Source organism: Choloepus didactylus, chromosome 4 (assembly GCF_015220235.1).
Source record: "Choloepus didactylus isolate mChoDid1 chromosome 4, mChoDid1.pri, whole genome shotgun sequence".
Lineage (NCBI taxonomy): Eukaryota > Metazoa > Chordata > Mammalia > Pilosa > Megalonychidae > Choloepus > Choloepus didactylus.
Window position 1 is genome coordinate 21,986,285 of NC_051310.1, and position 23,852 is coordinate 22,010,136.

Consider the following 23,852-nt stretch of genomic DNA (forward strand, 5'->3'; position numbering starts at 1 on the left):
TTTCCATCAGAGCTGAAGAATTCTCCGTGGATGAGAATAGATCATTTTAAATACAGGACTATTTTGAGGAGTTCAATATTAAGAAATCAACAGTTACTCTTATAACAGATGAGAATAATTAGATACAGATAACAAGTCATAGGAATCAGCTGAGATATGTTCACATTTATCAATCAGTTTCTTATTGAACATCTAGAAAATACCTGGCACAGTTTTAGAAACTGGAAATACTATAGTTAGCACATTGCTTTCTAAAGCTCATTACAGAAGAAATATATATATATAAATAAGTAAAATAAAATACGAGTGCTGTAACACAGGCAAAATTTATGAAGGCACAAAGGAGAACTGTTGAAGTAGAAGGGAAAGCTTTATGTGGAGATGATATTTTAGCTAGGTCTTGAAGGATGAATAGGAGTTTCCCAGATGGAGGCAAGTGAAGGTCATTAGAGGCAAAGGAAATCGCATGATATATGAACATAGTGGAGTTGAAGTGTGTGTTCTGTTTGGGAATAAGGAGAAATTTCCTTTCCCAAATCTGGAAGATAGTGTGGTGGGAAAAGGAATGAACAGATAGATGTGAAGTTAGAGTATCAGGGATTCTTCCTTCTTTCAAGAATTAATTTATTCATTTAAGTAATTTGATCTCTAGTGTTGACCAGGCACTGGCGCTGTCCTAGACATTGTCCAAGACATTGGGAGACAATTAATAAAATGCATTATAGTCCTGCTCTTAAAGAGCACATAGCATAATGGGGAAACAGCAAGTACAGGTCATTATAAATGCATTGTGATGAGTGCTGAAAGGAAAACACAGAGAGACATTTCAGGGACTATGACAGCAGCAGCACACAACAGTAAAACTTACTGGAGGGTGTTACACCTGAGCTGAATGGAGGTGTTCCAGGTGAGGATTGTGTGAATGTGTGTGTGTGTGCATGAGACACAGAGAGTGGACTGTATGTGTGTGCCAGGGTCCAGAGCTGAGAGAAAGCAAGTTTGAGGAATTTCCCTTAACTCCACTTGGATCAATAGAAATGAATGAGTGAGAGTTGGGTGGAAATGAGCAGCACTGAATGGTGAAAACTCTGGTGTGCTGTCCCAAACATTTAAGGGGTTATCTGTCTGTTCAAGGGAATCATGAAAATATTTTAGTTGAGGAAATGGCACAGCCAGATTTATAAGTTGGATAGTGCCCACTCTTTGTAGAAGAGAAACTGACTTAGGGAGAATAGTTAACTGAGTTCTAGTTGACAGAAATATAAAATAAGTTAAGGACTGAAATGTTTCCATTGGCTGTATCAGAAAAAATATCTGGGGATAAATTGTGAGGAGTGTAAGATTTCACCTACAGAAACTGGGAAATCATTAAGGTTTAATACAGGGACCTGGGTTATAAAGTGATCAGGTATGTATTTTGGAAAGATAAATCCAGGGGGATGAATCGAGGTGCGTAAAATCCTGTGTCAGTGAGGTGAGGTAGCTGACAAGCAGTGGAATGAATGAATGGAACAGAAAATTGTCTCTGTGCTGCTACATGGATAATAAGAAATTTAAGTGGCATTGTACCAAAAAAAAAAAAAGAAAAGAAAAAAAAGGAGATGCCCCAAAGATAAAGACACATTTATTCATATTACTGATAATATTAAAAGTTACCCCAAAAGATAAAAATTATTTTTTAAGTAGGCAGAAAAGATAGAAGACAATTTGGAGAATAAATGGAAAACAAGCATGTGACATAAGAGATAATTACAAAGATAAGAGTACATTAAAACCTCAACCATAAAACTTGAAGAAATGGAAATTATTTTGAGACTAATGTATGTCTTGAAAAAATGAAAAGGTATTTCTTTGATTTACAAGTTTTGTCTAAAATTAAATTGAGAAGGAAATCAAACCATTAGAATTGTTCTCTTGGCATCCTAAAATGGCATTAAGTGTATATAGAACCATCCAAGGTTTATAACTCTATGGACAAGAAATACATGTTAAAGGATTTGCAAACTTGTCAATCAAAAGTTGACAATTGGAGTGGTTGTGGGCCTGGGCTGCAAGTGACATTGCAAACACCTTTGCAAGTTTAAGGTGAAAGATAAGAGGAGAACCAAGTCACTCCATGACACTCTGCCAACTGAGGGATCAATTTCAGCCACAAATAAGGCAGTGTGTGACAGCTACACTCTGGGGATAAACTAGTATTTCTCTCAAAATGTTTCCAAAGAAAGCAATGTTAAAGCTGGTTGAATGGGTCAAAAAGATAGCTACTAAAGCATATAAATAAACAGCCCCAAAGCTGTTCTCCACCAAACATGAACAAACAATTGAATTCATATTTTATTTAGGAAGTAAATCATCAGCTGTTAACTCATGAAGTTTACTTTGATGGTTGTGACAAAGAAGGAGCTGAAAGAGGAAAGAAACTAACATTTATTGAGTGCAATTCACAGGTTCTTTGCTAGGCCTCAGATTGGACATGTGAGGACAGGAATCTGACAGAACTGTTTTTGATTCAAACTGTTGGCCCTTAGAAGCTGCATGGTCTTGGACAAGTCACTACTTCATTGTCTCAGTTCCCTCATGGTTGAAATGGAGTCAAATATACCTATCCCATAAGTCTGTTGTGAGAATTGAACGAAGTGCCTGAGAGAGAGTGTGAGGGCACGATCAAATAACATGGATGCAAAGAGAAAATTTAGGTTGTTCAGAATGGAGAGAACAGAAGAGTGCAATGAGTCCAGAAAGAAAGGAGAAAAAGGAGATGAAGTTGAAGACATGCATTATGTTTCATAATAATTTACCTTCTGCTCAATTTTAGAAATCTTTAGCAAAGTTGTCAAAAATATGAAATGGTGGTTTTTAGTGAATTTCTTACAAAACCTGGTGCATGGACTGAATCCTTGATAATAGGGGTTTCCAGCACAAAGAAAAGCAGCACAAACATATCAAATGGTTGCAGGCAGAGCAGATCCCAACATTGTTGGAAAATCAGAAATTGAAAGAGATTTGAGATTTTCCCAGGCTGTGGAAATTGGAAGATCTGGGTAAACTAACCAGAATTGAATATTGTGGTGGAATGAATGATGTAACCCACTTTTGACATGTTCTTAATTTTGATCTGCATTCCTGTAGGTGTGAACTCATTGTAAATAGGATCTCTTGAAGATGTTATTTTTAGTTAAGGTGTGGCCCAATTGAATGAGGTTGGGTCTTAATCCAGATTACTGGAGCCCTTTATAGCAGAAGGAATTTAGACATAGTCAGAAAAAGCCACAGGTAGGAGGCAGAGGCTGGAAGTGAGCAGGAACACAGAAAAGAAAGGAGGAGACATTGCCATGTGACAGGGGAAGCAGGGCTACAAGCCAAGGAACCCCTAGATTGCTTGCAGCCACCACCCAAGTCCTGCAGACTCGGGGAGAAAGCCTTGCCTTGATGATGTCTTGATTTTGGACATCTTGTAACCTCAAATTTGGACATCTTGTAACCTCAAAACTGTGAGCCAATAAATTTCTGTTGTTTAAGCCAGTCCAGTATGTGGTATTTGTCATAGCAGCCTGGCAAACTAAGTCAAAGTTACGAGGAGGCCCCAAGCTGATATCCAAAAGCAGAATGGTGAATGGTCAGACAACAAGGAATATACAAAAGAACATAGAGACAAACACGAAACTGAAGTACCATCCTTCACACCTCCCTTTTCCTCTCTCCAAAAGACTCTTTCAGTGGTCCCTTCTCCCCAACTCTACTGCCCCAGCCCTGGTCTAGGTTCCATCTTCCTTTGCCTTAGTGCACTTGCCTGGTTTCCCTGCCTTTTCTCTTGGCTACCTACAATACATTTTCAGCAGAGAAGAAAACATGATCTTATTTTTTAAAAATACTTTAAAAAAACCTCAGATTTGTACTTAGAAGAACATTTGGTTCCACCTTAATATTAAGTTCCTGCCCTGCTTTGAACACTGGCTGCCTTTTATTTATTCCTGTCCTTCACATGACCTTTTGGTCCATCAGTCTTCAGAGAGGTCTCCTTGTCACTTAAGGCAGATGCTAGTTTCTCTCCACACAATAATTCTCTAAATCAACACTTGCTAATTTCATCCATCATAGTTTTCACTATTTGCAATTAATTTTTTCTCCATCTGCTGTTTTCCCCCTTTTATTTTTGGTATGGCGAGTTGTATGCTCTTTAACTTGGTTTGATATGTGTTTCCCCCACTAGGATATATGGTCTGTGAGGGCAAGAAAAGATTGTCTCTACTATTAAAAATTGAATTCCCAGTGCCTAGAGAAGTATTTGACAAATAGCAAGTAATCAGTAAGCTTTAGTTTTAGGACCAAGAGACAATAAATGAATGAACTACACCTTAATAGAGTGACCTGTATAAAGGGTATCAAAGAGATAATAGCGAACTGTGTATATTTGGCATTCTCTTCTCTTCAACCTGCCACCCATTTCTTCTTTAATGCATACAGCTACTCCTACTTCCTTAGAAATGGAGCAATGGAGAACTACATAGGCATCACCCAGTGTTTATCTGCAGTAGGAAGTTGGAAGTTCCCACCATTAGACATGGGATGAGGCTCAAGGCAGGTTCACTTACCCCTGGTGGACAAACTCATGGAAGAAATAGTGGGAAAGCCCAAGCTGAAAACCATAGAGAAATTTAAAATGCAAAGAACAGTTAACCCATCTTCATTCTAAGACCTCAGGGAGGGTTCAATAAATGGTGTAGAATGGGGTTGCATCTAGAATTGCAAAGTCTGGTTGCAGTTTTGGAGCATCAAATTTAGAGCATCAATTTTAGATGCATCAGATTTAGAGCAGAGTCCTTGAAGGAAATGCATCCAAGGAGAGAAAGAAAATAGTGGGAACATGGTCCTGGCTGCTAAAAATGGTGTTTGCAGGAACAAGGCAGGAAAGCAGCCCGTCAATTGGTGGAGGTAAAGGTAGTGTTTCGTTGAAGGCTCTAAAATCCTGGGCTGAGTGTGTGGGACAGAGAAGCCATGGTTAGATGGAAGGGGCCTGGGGCTCTAGTGGGTGTATTCAGAGAGGAGGAAACTACGAGGTGATTCTTGATTATCATGGTCTTCAGTCTTTATGCATAAAGAAACCAAGTTTCTTTCAAAATCCTACTGTTTAGCAAAGTGAAATCCCATAAAATTCAACCATTGGTTCTCAGGAGGAGCCTAGAAGACTGCAGTCACTGGGAGACCCTGAGATTTTCTGGGTCAAGACTAGGCCCTGATGTGAGCACTAACACCATGTGTGATACATTCAAATTATGTAACAAATTATAAAATGTTTGCAAAAAGGAATGACAATAAAAGTAAATTAAGTCGATAAAAATCACACCTATTAAAATGTATATTGACCACATTATATTTGAAAAAGTAAGGCATAACTAGATATCCTTTGTAACACCTTTCAGTTGTATAAGTTAATTTGTTTAAGTAGGTCAACTCCTTCAATGATAATTATTGAGTAAATGTAAAAACCAATGCCCTATACAGTTGACACAACAGACCTAATTAAATTATTAGTAATTCTAAGGGTAATAATCATTTCACCATCACAAACATAATAGTGACTTATGCAATCACTTTAAATTATTAAATAACACATCAAAGATTTAAATGCATTTAAAGTAAAGATCTAATATAATTAATATAATATACCAAAGCTTTTAAAAGCATTTATGATTTTTATTATATATTTCTCAAAAATAAAATATATTCTCCTTTTACAGGAATATGTGCCTGAGATTTTACATCGTTATAATTAAAAAGTTCTTAAAAATTATCTTAACTCATCTCTTTCATTTTTCTCTTCACCTACATTTAAATCTCATTTCAAAATAATTCCAAATGCTTCTAATTGTGCTTTTGAAGAATAAAAATTTGCATTATTTTAATGGATATATTTAGATGACCATTGTGAATTTGAATTTAGAAATGGTCAAATTTGTGCTCAAATTAGAGTGACTTATTCAGAAAGCAACAGAAGCTATGAGATAAAAATGCAGATACAGATTCGTAGACTCCGAAACAAATATCCAGGGATAGAGGTGTCATCTCCCTGGCACCTCTTCCCAGCTCTGTCAGCCTTTGGAATCATGTAAATCACGACCCCCTATAATTTACATGTAGAATATGGTAGGTGGTATTTTTCATGATTTGGGTAACCTCTTAGTTTGAGAGGGATGCTATAACAAATACCATGGACTAGTTGGCTTACCAACAGGAAGTTATGATCTCACAGGTTTGAAGTTTGGAAGTACAAAAAGCAAGGTGCCAACAGGCTCACAGTTTCTCTGAAGACTGTAACGTTGTGGGGGTGGCTTGGGCACTCCATAACTCAACTTCTGCCTCTATCACATCGCCGTCAGTGTCTTCCTGTTTCCTACTCCCACTGTGTCCAGTTTCCTCCAAAAGGTCCTTGTCGTATTAGATTAAATCTGACCCTAACTCAGTTTGCTTCACTTAACTAATAACATCTTCAAAGACCCTATTTACAAATGGGTTCACATCCACAGGAATAGGGGTTAGGACCTGAACATGCCTTTTGTGGTGTACATGATTCAATCCATAACAGGTATATAGTCTAGGTTTCCATAAAGGATGCTCCAAGGGCTGGGAAATACTGAAAAAGATTTTAACACAAATGTGCACAGGCAAAGGATTGAGTGATGCTATCAATAAACTCTAATCTCTGGCTTTTTTTTTTTTTTTTTCTTTTTTTAAGCATCTGCCTTCTTTTCTCTTTGATCCCAAACTCTTTGCTCACATATTGCTCTTCCAAGGCACTCAGATGAACTGAATTCTTTTGCAGAGTTTTCCTTTAGTCCAGATGAAATTAGACTGCTCTTTAGAAACAGTATTTAAAAATTTCTCATTGATTTTCCCAGTAGGAATTCATTTTAAGCCTTCAACATCAGGCTCAATTTCAGCAAGATGAACAAAGTTGAATTAGCTCTGATACTACATAGCAAAGGCAGAAAATTTAAAAGACTGCAATTTTGCAGGCCTATTTCAAAATGCGCTTCTATAAATAATAGTTAGATGAATTGTATTTAAAAGACAAAGAGAAGTGCAAGTGACAGTTAATGTTTGGCAGCAAACTTGATGCATTTCATATTGTTTAAGATAGTTAATAACATAGAAAGACATATTTCAAACTTCAAGATTTTTGTTTCTCATTCTAATTTCACAATTCAGTACTCTTAGAAAATTTTCCTAAATGACAAATGCTGTCAAATTTGAGGAAGGAAAAAAATTAAGAAGGGGATAATTTGAATCAGACCAATTGAGAAAAAGCATTTACTTAAAACTCTTAAAAGAGTCCATATCTTGAGCACATCGATTTTTCAGTTTTAGTCAGCTAATCTGGGACAAAGTCATGAAGACTAGCAGCTAATTTTACCTCTTGAACAGAGATCGAATTTTTGTTTGAAAAGTTGACTGGACAAAGCTATAGTGGTTACTTTAGAATTACTACCACTGCTTAGCTAGGTTATATTTGTCTTGGATGGTCCAAAGGAAGTTTGAAAATTTGAATATTTGACTAGGCAAGGTATAAATAGAAAAATGTTGCAAGATTTGCTACTTTAATATAGCCCTAAGAGATATTTTTTATGACATACAACCCTCAAATATTTCTTGAAGTCTGATCCATTCAAGCTCCATTTTCTGGAAAAATCCATGACATGAATGATAACAAACTCCGTAATAATGAAGTCTCATGGATAGCAGAAAAGCACATTTGGGGAGAAAAGCAAAGAGGAGTAAACATGAACTTTGGTTGTAATTAAATCACTGATGGCACATTTTAAACGTAGCATTTGTCACATAAAATTTTCTTATGATTCACTATAAATTCTGGCTTTGATTTATAGATGAAGTCTTTCTTCTGGTAGTGTTTATTGACTTTTCACTTAGCAGTGTCATAAAATGTTCACCATGGCATGCTAATCTTCCATACGGAATACCTTAGTTGATTGCATAAGCCTCTATAATGCATGTATAAAATTCAACTCAGTGAGTGCATTCCCAGTGAATATGCATTCAGATTAGGTCCCCGGTTAAATGCATCAACAGTCATTATTCACTTCTTTTATTTTTCAACTTTAAGAATAAAATAACAGTGTATTTGATGATAGCATTTCTTCTATTTATGCATACATTTCAATTTCAAGTCATGAAATACAGCTTTCCTTTCGCCACAAAATAACAACCAGTTGACTTTCTTCCGTGGAATAAATGGAAAAAAATAACCATCTAGGCAACTCAGCACATGTGAGAACCGAGAAAATAACAATAGAGGGTAAATGCAGTATATTGTTCTCTAATCTAATATACCCCAAAACATTTCCCTTCACCCTTCACATGTTGTTTCTGTATCTCTAAAATCATTTAGCTATACTAAATATGAAAGTATGGAAATTTTACTAACTAGGGGATAAAATATTTACCCTGGGTTATGAACAAGTATGTCTTAAAGTATCACACAAAATTAAGATTGACAACATCCAGAACAAAGATTTAGAAGCGTGACATCCTCACTTTTCATAAAGGGTGATGCAGTTCCATTTTAAGCAGCATGCAATTGGGAAAATGACACTGAATATCGCTATTATTTCCCTTGCCAAAAATAAAGTCTAAACCTACATGGTGAAACATTTATGTTGCACACCTTTTCAGGATTAGCTTAATACACATTTTTGATATTTGCCTAATGTAGTTGTGTCTCAATGGGCTTTTATTTGGCTTCTGATATGTCCCAAATCCATGTAATCATAGAACACATTATGGAATTCTAATACATTTAAAAATTATTTAAAGAAATTATATTCTTTTGCCAACTAAAGAAAAAAGAGTATTAATAATAAAATAGTAATGACTGGTAAAGCTTATTATTTGGTAAATAATATGGTAAAGCATATTAATGCCCAATAGAGATGATTTTAACAAACACTAGCATTATCAGTAAGAGAACACTCTTTTTCTCATCTTTTGGCTTAAAAACCTTGTTCTAGTTTGCTAATGCTGTGGAATGCAAAACACCAGAGATGGATAGGCTTTTATAAAATGGGGGTTTATTTGGCTACACAGTTACAGTCTTAAGGCCACAAAGCGTCCAAGGTAACATATCAGTAATCAGGTACCTTCACTGGAGGATGGCCGATGGCGTCCGGAAAACCTCTGTTAGCTGGGAAGGCACGTGGCTGGCATCTGCTCCAAAGTTCTGGTTTCAAAATGGCTTTCTCCCAGGACATTCCTCTCTAGCAAGCTTGCTCCTCTTCAAAACGTCACTCACAGCTGCACTCCGTTCAGTCTCTTTGAGTCAGCATGCTTTATATGGCTCCACTGATCAAGGCCCACCCTGAATGGGTGGGGTCACACTTCCATGGGAGTATCCCACCAAAGTCACCACCCACAGCTGGGTGGGGCACATTCCAAGCAAATCTAACCAGCACCAAAACGTCTGTTCCACAAGACCACGAAGATAATGGCATTTGGGGGACACAATACATTCAAACCGGCACAAACCTTTACCTCATATCTAAAGCTGCCTGTCAGTGAAATAGCTGGGTTGCTTTTATTCAGTACAGAACCACCAGGCTGACATTTTCAGATTGAATCCATGAGAAATAATTACATTTTAACATTCCCAATTTATGATGTCAGGTTTATAATAGTTATAAGATCATCTTAGCATTGTAAAGTTTAGAGAGAAAAAAAAAATGTCCTCAAGTACTCTATTCCACAGTAATACAAAATGAGTTTTTACTTTATGCCATTCAACATTCCAATTATTTTCTCAGTGGAGGCTGCCTTTACCACCTCCCTCATTAATGTGCCACAGAACATAGTTTTCACCATTTGATGGTGGTGTGGGTGTGTGTGTTTGTGTGTGTATGTGTGTGTGTGTATTTATATTGTGTTTAAATATTTATTTGTCTCATTATTTCTGTAAATAGAATTCCAGAGGTGAAACATCTAAGTCTTCCTTACCCAGATTTCTGCTCTGAGTTGCTGACCATTTGGGCATCATTGCACGTTCACTTAGATGTCACAGCCCTTAGGTCTCAACTAGTCCACAGTAAAAATCATCCCTCTACCGCTCAATACCAATCCTGCTCCAGCTCTTGTGTTTGCTATCTCAAGGAATGGCACCATTTTCTGCATAGTGGCTATTCATCCTTAACATCTATCCATCACATCTGTTCACATACTTCCCATCACCAACCTCTACATATTTTAAATCACAATTACTTCCCATATTCGTCTTCTCCTAGCCATCTCTGCATTTTCCTCTCTAAGTTAAGACTCTTGCACTAGATTTTTCACAACATCCTTTGTGTTCTCTCTGCCTCCATATTGGTCTGCCTTAAACCTATTCTTCATCCTTCAGCCATGGTGAATTTTAAAATCAGAGTTCGGCAAACTATGGCCCACAGGCTCTATCCAGCGTGACACCTGTTTTTGTAAATGAAGTTTCATTGGAGCACAGCCATGTTCATTCCTTTACATATTGGCTTTGGCTCCTTTGGTAGTACAACAGTAGAGATGAATGGTTGCAATAGGGACAATTTAGCTCACAAAAACTAGAATATTTACTCTCTGATCCTATGCAGAAAATGTTCACTGACCTGGTTCTAAATCATCTAGTTTACTTGTTTAAAATCTTTCAATATTTTTCCTTTGCCAATCAGGCAGAAGTCCCACATCAACCTTCAGGCTTATCTTTCAACATTTCTCTATTCAAAATTTATGTCACAGCCATATGTCTCCCAAGTCCTTAACCTCAGTCTCCAGCCATAACCCAATGTGAGTAGTATCAATATCACCTCTTATGGAAAACCTCTTAACCATGGAAGTTATTCATCCCTAGTAAAGTAGATACAGAGCTTTCTGCACTTGCCCCCATCAAAGCACCTATTGCACTGCAATGAATTTACTTTCTCCCTTTCTTCTTTGTGCTAAACTGCCTTTCCATTGCCTAACAGGGTGCCTTTCCCATAGCAAGCACTCAGCAATTTTTATGAAAGAATGAAGAAGTGTTCTTTGTGTCTTTCTATTTCTGTTCCATCCATGCATATACCTCATTGATACTTCTTAAGCTCTTAGTTTCAGCATATTGAAAAGCTCATTGATATCATATTAAGATGAAGCTCTGCCTTGTTCTGAATAAATAAATATAACAAACAATATTGTATAATATTTGAAAAGTGCCTAACTATTTACAAAGTGCTTTCTCATATATTTTCTCATTGTGCTGAATTCTTAAAACGGCTCCATGCTGCCATCCCTATATACATTCAGAGACAACCCCTCATTTTATTGAATGATATAAAAACAACTCAGAAAATTGATGCCTTGGATCCTTGTAATGCATGTTCTCAGAGCATAGCTTAAAATAAAAGTCATTCTAATGAAAGTTAGTTTCCAAATTCAATAATATTAGATTTTCTTCTTTGCTGGAAGGTTATCTCTGGCTCCATTTTCTCTTATTTCTATCTCTAGTTCAATCTCCTGCTGTTTTTAGATATGTTTCAGTCCTTTGTTTGAAGGCAGAAAAAAATGTTTAACTCTATTATTTTCTTTGAATACTGATGCCTGTAAGTATAGTTTTCTACAAATTCAGACTATGTGAAACAAAAATTTTGTTCTACCTTTGAGAACATACATTTTAGTTTTTAATTTTTCCCATTGACCTGGATATGACATGGCACTTGCTTTCAGTTGCAAAATTTCTGATTACCTATAGTACATGCTCATGAAGATACTTGCTTTTGATGAATATATGACAATGAATACTTCTGAACATTAATTTTAATAAATTTTAATTCAGAGTGTATTTCTCTGACATTAGACCATTGGTTTGCAAAATTTGGAGATGAAAATCACCTCAGAAGCTTCTTTGAAATGCTTAGCCCCAAACTCCAATCCCAAATATTCTAACTCACTTTGTCTAATGTTGGATCTAGTATCTTTGATTTTAACAAGTGCTGAAGAAACTCTGATATAGGTAGTCCAAGACCACAGTTTGAGAAACATTGAATAAAATTAAGATTTTGCTGAAAGCATACCATGTTTTTGCACTGAACTAAGTCTAGATTGTATGTATCATTTTACTTGTATTTCTTCTCTCTGAAAACCAGCTCAGGTGGCCACCAATGATGGGAAAAGATGCCCTAGGCTTTTGAGACAGCTAGCTTCACAGACAGCTATGAGAGGCCTAAATTATGCATTGGTGGCTGATTCACTCCCAAATCGCACCAGATTTAAGCAAGGGTCTCTCCCTGTGAGCACTGAGAAATTCACTTTAGTCCCCATTCCTCCCACGCTAATTTTAATGTAAATTTTAATTTTACATATTTTACAAATAATATGTTCCATCTACACAAATACTTTATACTCATTTTAGAGCAAAAAATATAAAAAACAAAAGGAAAAAACTTCCAGGTAAAACAAAGAAGACAAGTCACTTAAAATCCCTCTATTCAAAGTTTGCAACTGTTTCGATTTTTGTTTGTATCCATTCATGTTCTCTTATATGTGTACATGCACCAGAAACTATCTGGAAGTTAATGGATCATCCCTATTTCTTTGGGTAGTGCCACCTTTCCCATTCTCTGTACTTGGTGTTAGTAAAGAACTGTTTAGGCAGAAGTGACAATATACATTTAAAAAGCTTAAATTAGAAGGAAACTATTGGATTACAAAATAGGGAAATTCACAATGTGAAACTTACTTCAAAAGCAGTGTCCATGACCACAAGGATATCTACCTCTCTCTCCCTCTCTCCCTCTCTCTCTCTCTCTCTCTCTCTCTCTCTCTCTCACACACACACACACACACACACACACACACAAACCCTCTGTTTTTCCTGCTTTTCTTTTTTGTTGGCTTTGGTTCTAGGCAGGCGTCTTCACTGCAGTTGGGCTGACTCCATCTCCCAGTTTCGGGGAGGAGTGTGTGATGGAGCACTGTCCACTGTCTATTACCTGTGACTGTTACTGAAGATATTGGGAGAGAGACATGTTATTTCAGGTATAATTACTAAGCTAGCTGAATGGAAGATGGAGCTGCTACCAGCCACCCTTGCAACCTTAATGAAGGAAAATCAGAACAAAAGAGGGTGAGAGAAATGGAGAGAGCAAGATTTGGCTATCTGTATGGCCTTGAATATGTAGGAGAAGCAAGTTCATACCATGAATTCCTCTTGATGATCCAATAATTTTCCTTTTTAATTCTATCTAGTTCAAGTTAATATATTGTGCCCCTTCCATCCAAAAGATTCTTTACACACAAACATACACACGATATTAACTCTTTTGTAACTTTTATTATATTTAACACTAAAATATGAAAGTATGTCCATGTAAGTAAAAGCATGTCTATGTCATCATATCACTGATAAAGTAGTATTTTATTGCATAGGAGTATCATAATATATTAACATCCTGTCTCATCATCTTGGATGTTGAAATATATTCTAATATTTTCTATTAACATATCTATTGCACCAATCCAAAGATTTCTTTAGGGAAAATTCCTGGAAGTGAAAATCCAGGTCAGAGTATTTAATATTTTACATGTATATTGCAAAATTGTCTTCTAGAAATGTGGCATATATGATAGGTAGTTGTAGTAAATCATTTCCCCCAAACTATCTTCAATGCTCTGTATTGCTATTATCTTTTCTTTCTTGTTATAAGGGTTGGGAAAATGTGTTATCTTGTTTTAAGTTATACTTCATTGAGATGTTGAGTAATTTTTGGTATACTGATGTTTGTATTTTTATTTGAGTGTTTGTAAGTGTTGCTATACAGGTATGTATGTTTATGTGTGTATACAAGTGTTTGTGTACGTTTCTTTGTGAGTCTTTGTGAGTGTTAGGAGCCCAGTATGTGTGTATGTTTTACCACTGAAGTATACAATTTCTGCTTGGTGAGGCTAAGTATATCTGCTAGAGAGCTTTCCTTTTGCTTATTGACAATTATTTTTATATATAAATAAAGTTAAATATTTTTCTAAATTACTTATTTGGCTTTTAGCATTGCTTATATTTTCCTTGCATTAAGTAATTTTGATTTAATTTAATTTAATCAATATATCAACATTTACCTTTATTTCTACTTCTGAGATTTTGTTTAGAAACTACTTCCCCAGCCCTCTGCTCCATTTCTGGTTTCTAATTCGTACTTTCAAGAGCTGATACTAATGTACATTTTCTTATGTGTTTTCTGCTATATCAGCTGGATTTGGAGAGGGAAAGAAGGTACACTCATGTGCTTAGTCTGGGATCTTAGATAGTAAGTCCTCAAACTGCTTATTTCTCCTTTAACTTAGGATATGGTGAATTGCATTATGTTTCCTCACATTGAAGCATAATTACATTCCCAGAACATACTCAAATTAATTGTGATGTAATTTTAATGTAATGCTAATTTTTTTAAGGATATTTACATCTAAATTCTCTAAGATTTGTACACATGAACTCAGACACACACTAAGACTTTGTTTGGAAGTGTTTGCAGAGCTCCCCAAATTTCTGTTCCCTAATTTTTTGGAAGGAGTTGCTTGTCATGTGTTTCAGTTCTGGTGCCTCTGTAGGATCCAGGCACTTAATTCACAATTATCATTCTAATAAGGCTTTCTCAATGATTTTTGTATAAACTTTAAGATATTTTACTTTGAAAAGTAAACATTTTATTATTATTTATGTTGCTTAGCATTAAGGTGAACTGTTCTTCTCATTTAATTTTTTTCAACTTTTATTGCGGCAATGTATATTAAACTAAAAATTCCTCATTTTAACCACTGTCAAACATACAGGTCAGAGGTATTAATTATATTCACAATGTTCTGCTACCATTGCCAGCATCCATTACCCAAATTTTTTTATCACCCTGAACAGACACTCTGTGCCCATTAACCTAAAACTCTCTCCCCCTTTCCCCCTACCCACCAGCCCCTGGTATCCTTTAATGTACTTTCTATCTCTATGGATTTGTTTGTTCTATATATTTCATATAAATGAGGTCATACATTATTTGTATAATTCACTCAATGTCTGCAAGGTTCATCCAAGTTGTAGAATTTATCACAACTTCTTTCCTTTTGACACCTGAAATATATTCTACTGTATGTGTATACTGCCTGTTGGTTATCCATTCATCTGTTGATGAACTCTTAGGTTGCTTTCATATTTTGGCTATTGTGAATAATGCTGCTGTGAACATTGGTATAAAAATATTTGTTCAAGTTCCTGCTTTCAATTCTTTTGAATATATACCTAGAAATGGGATTGTTAGACAATATGGTAATTGTACATTCAACTTTCTGAGGAACTGCCAAACTGTTTTCCAGAGTGGCTGCATTATTTTACAATCCCACCAACAAGATATGAGGGTTCCAATCTGTCTGCATTTTTTTTTTTTAAATAGCTATCCTAGTGGATTTTAAGTCATTTAATTTTTAACAATTTAATTTAGGTAATAATATGAACTTTCATTTGGACTTAACTGTGTTTTTAAAATTACATCTAGGACTCGGGCAAGATGGCGGCATAGAGAGGAGTGGAAGCTAAGTAGTTCCCCTGGAACAACTACAAAAAACCAGAAACAACTAGTAAATAATCCAGAATAACTGCGGGGGGACAAACGAGACCATCCACTCATCATACACCAACCTGAATTGGGAGGAATGCCCGTGAACACAGCATAAAATCTGTAAGTAAAACCTGCGGAACCAGGTCGGGAGACCCCATCCCCCATAGCCCGAGCTGCGGAGCCTCGTGGTGCCAGAGAGAAGCTCTCTCCCAGCAAGCGAATACAGCTCAGCTGAGCTCCAATTGGGGTTTTAAGTAGCGAGTGTGAACTGCTCACTACAGGTACGCAGCCCCAAAAAACAGACAGAGGCTTTGGGTGACGACTGACCTGGGAGAGCCGGAGGGTCATCTTGGACCGGGTCTGAAGGGGACTATCTGTTTCCTTTTTGGCTCAGTGGAGAAAGCCCCAGCCATTTTCAGTTTCCAGGGCTGTGACTCCGGGAAGGGTGGAGACAGCACAAGTAGAGAGCAAGACCATTGAAATGCTAATGACCTCCACCTGAGGGGTCTGTCTTCTCTAGGAGGAAAGGGGTGGGGCCCTTTCCATTCAGAACCAGACCCCAGAGCCTGGGGGAACAGGGCCATACCTCCTCACACCAGTCAAGAATTATAGGCTAACAGGCGCCACCTGCTGGGCAGAAAAGCACAGTGACCCGAGGCATCAAAGGGTGGAGCAATTTTCTAAGACACACCCGCAGGGAAACCAGATACTGAATATTTCTTCCCTCTGGGACCTGAGCCTGTTCTGGTCTGGGAAAACCTGATTTGGATAACCAAGGAAACCATGCCTAGACAACAGAAAATTACAACCTACACTAAGAAAAACAAAGTTATGGCCCAGTCAAAGGAACAAACGTACACTTCAACTGAGATACAGGAATTTAAACAACTAATGCTAAATCAGTTCAAAAAGTTTAGAGAAGATATTGCAAAAGAGATAGAGGCTGTAAAGGAAGCACTGGACATGTATACGGCAGAAATCAAAAGTTCAAAAAAACAACTAGTAGAATCTATGGAAATGAAAGGCACAACACAAGAGATGAAAGACACAATGGAAACATACAACAGCAGATCTCAAGAGGCAGAAGAAAACACTCAGGAACTGGAGAACAAAACACCTTAAAGCCTACACGCAAAGGAACAGATGGAGAAAAGAATGAAAAAATATGAGCAACGTCTCCGGGAACTCAAGGATGAAACAAAGTACAATAATGTACGTATCATTGGTGTCCCAGAAGGAGAAGAGAAGGGAAAGGGGGCAGAAGCAATAATAGAGGAAATAATTAATGAAAATTTCCCATCTCTTATGAAAGACATAAAATTACAGATCCAAGAAGCGCAGCGTACTCCAAACAGAAGAGATCTGAATAGGCCTACGCCAAGACACTTAATAATCAGATTATCAAATGTCAAAGACAAAGAAAGAATCCTGAAAGCAAGAGAAAAGCAATCCATTACATACAAAGGAAGCTTAATAAGACTATGTGCGGATCTCTCAGCAGAAACCATGGAGGTAAGAAGGAAGTGGTGTGATATATTTAAGATACTGAAAGAAAAAAACCACCAACCAAGAATCCTGTATCCAGCAAAGCTGTCCTTCAAATATGAGGGAGAGCTCAAAATATTTTCTGACAAACAGACAATGAGAGACTTTGTGAACAAGACACCTGCCCTACAGGAAATACTAAAGGGAGCACTACAGGGTGATAGAAGACAAGAGTGCATGGTTTGGAACACAATTTTGGGAGATGGTAGCACAACAATGTAAGTACACTGAACAAAGGTAACTATGAATACGGTTGAGAGAGGAAGGTGGGGAGCATGTGAGACACCACAAGAAAGGAGGACAGATAACGACTGGGACTGTGTAACTTGGTGAAATCTAGAGTATTCAACAATTGTGATAAAATGTACAAATATGTTCTTTTACGAGGGAGAGCAAGCAAATGTCAACCTTGCAAGGTGTTAAAAATGGGGAGGCATTGGGGGAGGGATGCAATCAGCATAAACTAGAGACTGTAACTAATAGAATCATTGTATTATGCTTCCTTTAATGTAACAAAGGTGATATACCAAGGTGAATGCAGATAAGAGGGGGGGATAGGGGAGGCATGTTAGACACTTGACATTGGTGGTATTGTCTGATTCTTTATTCTACTTTGGTTTAAGGTTATTTTTCCTTTTGCTGCTTCCTAGCTGTCATTTTTTTGTTTCCTTTTCTTTTGCCTCTCTACCTTCTTTGACTCTCCCTCCTGCCTTGTGGAAGAAATGTAGATGCTCTTGCTTAGTATGAGCAGAATGTTCAATTAGGATGAACTTAAATGTTTGGAAATGAACAGGGGTGTTGGTAGCAAGATGTGAGAATAACTAACAGTGCCGAATGGTGTGTGAATGAGGTGGAAAGGGGAAGCTGAGAGTCATATATGTCACCAGAAGGAAAGTTGGAGGTCAAAAGATGGAAATGTATAAAACTGAATCCTATGGTGGGCAATGTCCATGATCAACTGTACAAATACTAGAAATCACTTCATGAACCAGAACAAATGTATGACAATACAATTAGAAGTTAATAATAGAGGGGCATATAGGGAAGAACTATATACCTATTACAAACTATATACTACAGTTAGTAGTATTTTAACATTTTTTCCTAAACAGTAACAAACGTACTATATCAATACTAGGAGTCAACAATTGAGGGGGGTTGGTTAGGGATAGGGGAGGTTTAGAGTTTCCTTTTCTTTTTTTTCTTTTTTCATCTTTCACTTTATTTCTTGTCTGGAGTAATGAAAAGTTTCTAAAAATTGAACGAAAATGAAGTGTGATGGATGCACAGCTGTGTGAGGGTACCCGGGGGCAAGTGATTGTACACTTTGGATCTTTGGATAATTGTATGGTATCTGAACAATCTCAATAAAAATGAAAAAAAAAAAAAAAAAAAGCTCAAACAACTCTTCTCAAAAAAAAAAAAAATTACATCTAAATTTGGACATTGATTTATCAGCATAACTTTATTTAACCACCACTTATCTAGCAACTATTGTGTGCCACAGTTTTTAGCACTTAATATTAATTAATTTTTTCAACTACAAGCCCATGAGATAGTTTCTCTTATTTCCATTTTAAAGATGAAAAAACTGAGGCACAGAGAAGTTAAGTAATTTTCATAAAGTCACACAACTAAAAAGCTTTGTCTCCAAAATTCTTTACCCACACTATGCTAGAGAGAGAACACTTTTAAGAGGCATAATTGAAAAATGCTCTAAAAAGCTTTCAAATAGATATATGATAGATAGCTACATAGTTAATAGATTATAGATAGATGGATGGATTCTACAATACACTTCTAATGGGCCTTCAGGTTTTTTTCTTCTTAAACTCTTTTCAGAAATGGTTTTATTTTCTGAAAGACAGCTCTACTACTCATTTGATTAAAAATCATTATATATTTCCCAGTGATGGAAATGCCACAGTGACAAAAAATAAGTAAATAAAATAAAAGAAGAAAGAAGTAATGAATAAAATTGAGGAAATGCTTCACTTAAATAGAGAATATCACTTGTATTGGAAACACCCAGGCAGCAGCAGTCAGGAGCCCAGTGACCTTATGTGCCACAGAGCCATTAAAAGTAATGAGGTGTGAGCTCAAGCCAATGACTGATGAAAAGACAGTGTCTTCTCGGGGCTTCTGCTGTAACATCCAACATTAATGTATTAGTATGAGTAGATGATACACGAGGAATACTAACTCTCATTTGCATAATGGATGACAGTTGGGAAGCAGTTCCAGATGGCTGATGACCACCTTGAGCCAAAGGGAGAATTTTTTTTTGATGCCTCAGCATACATAGATCTAGAATATTGAGATACAAGTAACTGAAACACTAGACCAAATTTATGAGACTGTGGACTGACGATTGATGTACTTTTCTTAAATTTGTACTAAGATTAAATAAAACTGGCACTATAGGATCCCAAAATGCCTTACCCTTGTATTCTTGTCTGGATTGGTGTTGTCTATCTCTCCAGCCATCCTCAACTCCAGAGAAAACAGATAATGAAATTGGTTATGTAAAATTTGAGCAAACTTAACTTAAATCTCAACACAGATGTTTAAATGAGTAACTCAACCATGTTTTGAATTGTTCCTCAATTGTGCCAGCATTTGGATGAAAATCATATAGTGTATTTAATATACTATACACAGCCTGCCTTGAAGAAGAAAACATATTTCTTGAAAGTAAATGTGGATTTGATTTGATTCTAATATAAGTTTCTGTTTCTGTTTCTGTAGAGGCAGATTAAATTATCAAGCATCAAATGTATGTGTTGGTGAGTGTGTGCGTGTGTGTGTGTGCAGTGTTAGTTCTTTGTCTCTTTTTCAAATAGTTGTGGTCTTCCTAAGTTCAATAAAATAACTTGGATGTTTTTGATGGAATTCATTTTGGATACACTTTAATTAATGTATTTGGTTCTCCCTGAGACCAAAAAAGAAATGTTTTGTCCATCTGTGTCTACTCAGATCCTTAATTGTAAACAACCACTCTGTAAACAGTTATTGACTTGAACTTAGACCAAAGGAAATATTCCACCCATGCCAGGGGGAGCTTCTCTGACAGTTGCCTTCTATACACAGGATTAGATATTTTAAATATATGCAAATGAGGCTATCCCAAAACAAGCTGACCAACATTCCTCAGCTTCTCTCTTCCATACCTCAAGATTATTACCCCAAGCCCCAGGGCTTTGATTGTTTGTTTGTTTGAAATTCACTTCATCTCTGTCTTCAACTGCCAGTCCTTTTTCTATTTTGTTAAAATGAGATTTCAATATTAAAAGTATGTAAGCTTTATGTTTACTATATTCTGATGCAAAGTATCATGCAAATTCTGGGGCTACCATGATGATCTGGGGCAGCTGTGGGCAAAATCACATAGCAGGTAACACCAGGCTCCCCCCGACTGCCTCTGGGACCACTGTGGCAGCCTGCCCAGATGGGCCCCCAGGACTCCCCTTTAGACGTCTTTTGCCTCCACACAATGGAATCACTAAATTAAAGAACATCCACTTCAACTCCAAAAGCTTGTTTTGCTCAAGACTTCTCAATGAGTTTATGACATTGGTATGCAGATATTTGCCTAAATTCAGTTTGAATCTCTTAAGTTTCCTAACTTGGCACTTTTTAAAAGTTACACATTATTTTCAGTTTTTCAATAGTGTTTTGAAGCTTTCTTTTAAAATCCAAATCAATGTTACTGTTTTAAAAGCCTCCTCATCTTACACATAAGGAAATAAAGAATGCTTTGATCCTAAGTATACTATTTCAGTTTAAAATATTTCACTCTCCCTCATCTGATGGAAGTTGTCAAATAACCCACCAGTTTTTTGTCCACAACATGACCTCACCCATCTGGTATGACTTCTTTCATCCTTTGCCTCAGTTGCCCTTGGGGTGGCCACCCCCAATTTGCCAGAGTCTTGCTAACTGCTTGACAAAAATGATTAATTTGTTCCAAATTAGGAAGGAGTCAGGTTATGTAATTTGAATCAAATGCCTTAGCTTAAGAAATAAAATAAAATGGGAGACTTCCTGGAAGACGGCTGCATAGAGAGGGGTGGAAGTTAGTTAGTCACCCTGGAGCAACTAATAGACAACCAGGAACAACTAGTAAATGATCTGAAATAACTGCTGGGGGTCAAATGTGACTGCCCACACATCGTGCACCAGCCTGGATTGGGAGGAACGCCTGAGACTGCAGTGTGGAATCTGGGAGTAGAAACTGTGGACCTGAACTAGCCAAAACAGAACTGCAAAGCCTTGCTGTGATGGAGAGCAGCACTCTCTGAATAAGCGAATATACCTCAGTCCAGTTCCAACAGGGGTTTTAATTGGTAAATGTGGACTGCTCAATGCAAGCTACAAATCCCCAACAAGCTTTTAGTGACGACTGACCTTGAAGAGCCAGGGAACTTCTCTGTCCTGGGAGGGGGAGCCCAGAGGACTGTGTGCTATCGCTGGCCAATGGTTGAAAATGGGGGCCATGGACTGGCCCTGAAGGGGGCTTTCTGTCCCTTTTTTGGCTCAGTGGAGAAAAACACAGCCATTTTCTGCTCCCAGCACTCTGACTAAGACAAGGGTGGAGATAGCAGAGTCAGAGAGACAAAGAGCCTATTTAAATGCAGATGATAACTCCCTAGGGGATACATCTTTCCTAAGAGGAAGGAAGTGGTGCCCAGCTCTACTACCCATCTTCTATTCAGAATCAGACCCCAGGGCCTGGGGGAAAACAGTCAAAACAGAAACTAAGTGAGCCACACCTCCTTACACTGGTTAGGAGCTATGGTGTGACAGGCACCACCTGCTGGGCAGGTTAGGAAAAGCACAGTGGTTTGGGGCTTCAAAGGGTGGGCCAATCTTCTAAGACACACCCTCAGGGAAACCTGATACTGAATATTGCCCCCTTCTGGGACCTGAGCCTATTCTGGTCTGGGAAAAGCTGATTGAGGTAACCAAGGAAACCATATGCCTAGACAAAAGAAAACTGCAACCTACACTAAGAAAAGCAAAGTTATGGCCTAGTCAAAGGAACAAACTTGCACTTCAATTGAGATACAGGAATTGAAACAACTAATGTTAAAACAACTCAAAAAGTTTAGGGAACATATGGCAAAAGAGATGAAGCATATAATGAAAACACTGGGCATATATAAGATGGAAATTGAAAATTTGAAAAAACCACTGGCAGAATCTATGGAAATGAAAGGCACAACACAAGAGATGAAAGACACAATGTAGACATACAACAGCAGATCTCAAGAGGCATAAGAAAACACTCAGGAACTGGAGAAAAAGACACCTGAAAGCCTATACACAAAAGAACAGATAGAGAAAAGAATGGAAAAATACGAGCAATGTCTCAGGGAACTGAATGACAACATGAAATTCAGAAATGTGTGTGTCATGGGTGTCCCAGAAGGAGAAGAGAAGGGAAAAGGGTCAGAAGCAATAATAGAGGAAATAATCAATGAAAATTTCCCATCTCTTATGAAAGACATAAAATTACGGATCCAAGAAGGGCAGCGTATCCCAAACAGAATAGATCTGAATTGGCCTACACAAGACATTTAATAATCAGAGTATCAAATGTCAAAGACAAAAAGAGAATCCTGAAAGCAGCAAGAGACAAGTGATCTATCACATACAAAGGAAGCTTGGTAAGACTATGTGCAGATTTCTCAGTAGAAACCATGGAGGCAAGAAGGAAGTGGTGTGATATATTTAAGATACTGAAAGAGAAAAACTGCCAACCAAGAATCCTGTATCCAACAAAACTGTCCTTCAAATATGAAGGAGAATTTAAAATACTCTCTGACAAACAGACAATGAGAGGATTTGTGAACAAGATACCTGCTCTACAGGAAATACTAAAGGGAGCGCTACAGACGGATAGGAAAAGACAGGAGTGAGAGGTTTGGAACACAGTTTTGGGTGATGGTAGCACAGCAATGTAAGTACACTGAACAAAGATGACTGTGAGTATAGTTAAAAGAATAAGATTAGGAGCATGTGGGACACCAGAAGGAAAGAGGAAAGATAAAGGCTGGGACTATATAAATCAGTGAAACCTATGGTTCTCCACAATTGTGATAAAATGTACAAACATGTTTTTTTCATGAGGGAGAACAAATGATCGTCATCCTTGCAAGGTGTTAAAAATAGGGAGGTATTGGGGGGGAAATACAATCAATGCAAACTAGAAACTATGGTCAACAGAAACATGGTATTATGCTTCCTTAATGTAACAAAGGCAACATACCAAAGCTAAATGCCTTTAAGAGGGGGACATATGGGAGGGGTATGGGACTCTTGGCATTGGTGATGGTGTCTGGCTTGTTATTCTACTTTAGTTTAATACTATCTTTCCTTTTGTTGCATCCTAGCTGTCATGGTTTTTTTTTTCTTGTTTTGTTTTTTCTCTTTCTTTTTTCTTTTTCTTTTTTCTCTCTACCTTCTTTGACTCTTCTTCCTTCTTTGTGGAAGGAATGGCGATATCCTTATATAGATAGTGGTGATGGTGGTGAATACATAAATCTGTGACTATACAGGGAACCATTGATTGTTTACTTAGGATAGAATGTATGGTGTGTGAACAAAACTGTCTTAAAAAAAATGGGTTGATGAAGAAAGCTGAGTGAAATAAGACAGACACATAAAGGTAAATATTGCAGGGTCTCACTGATACGA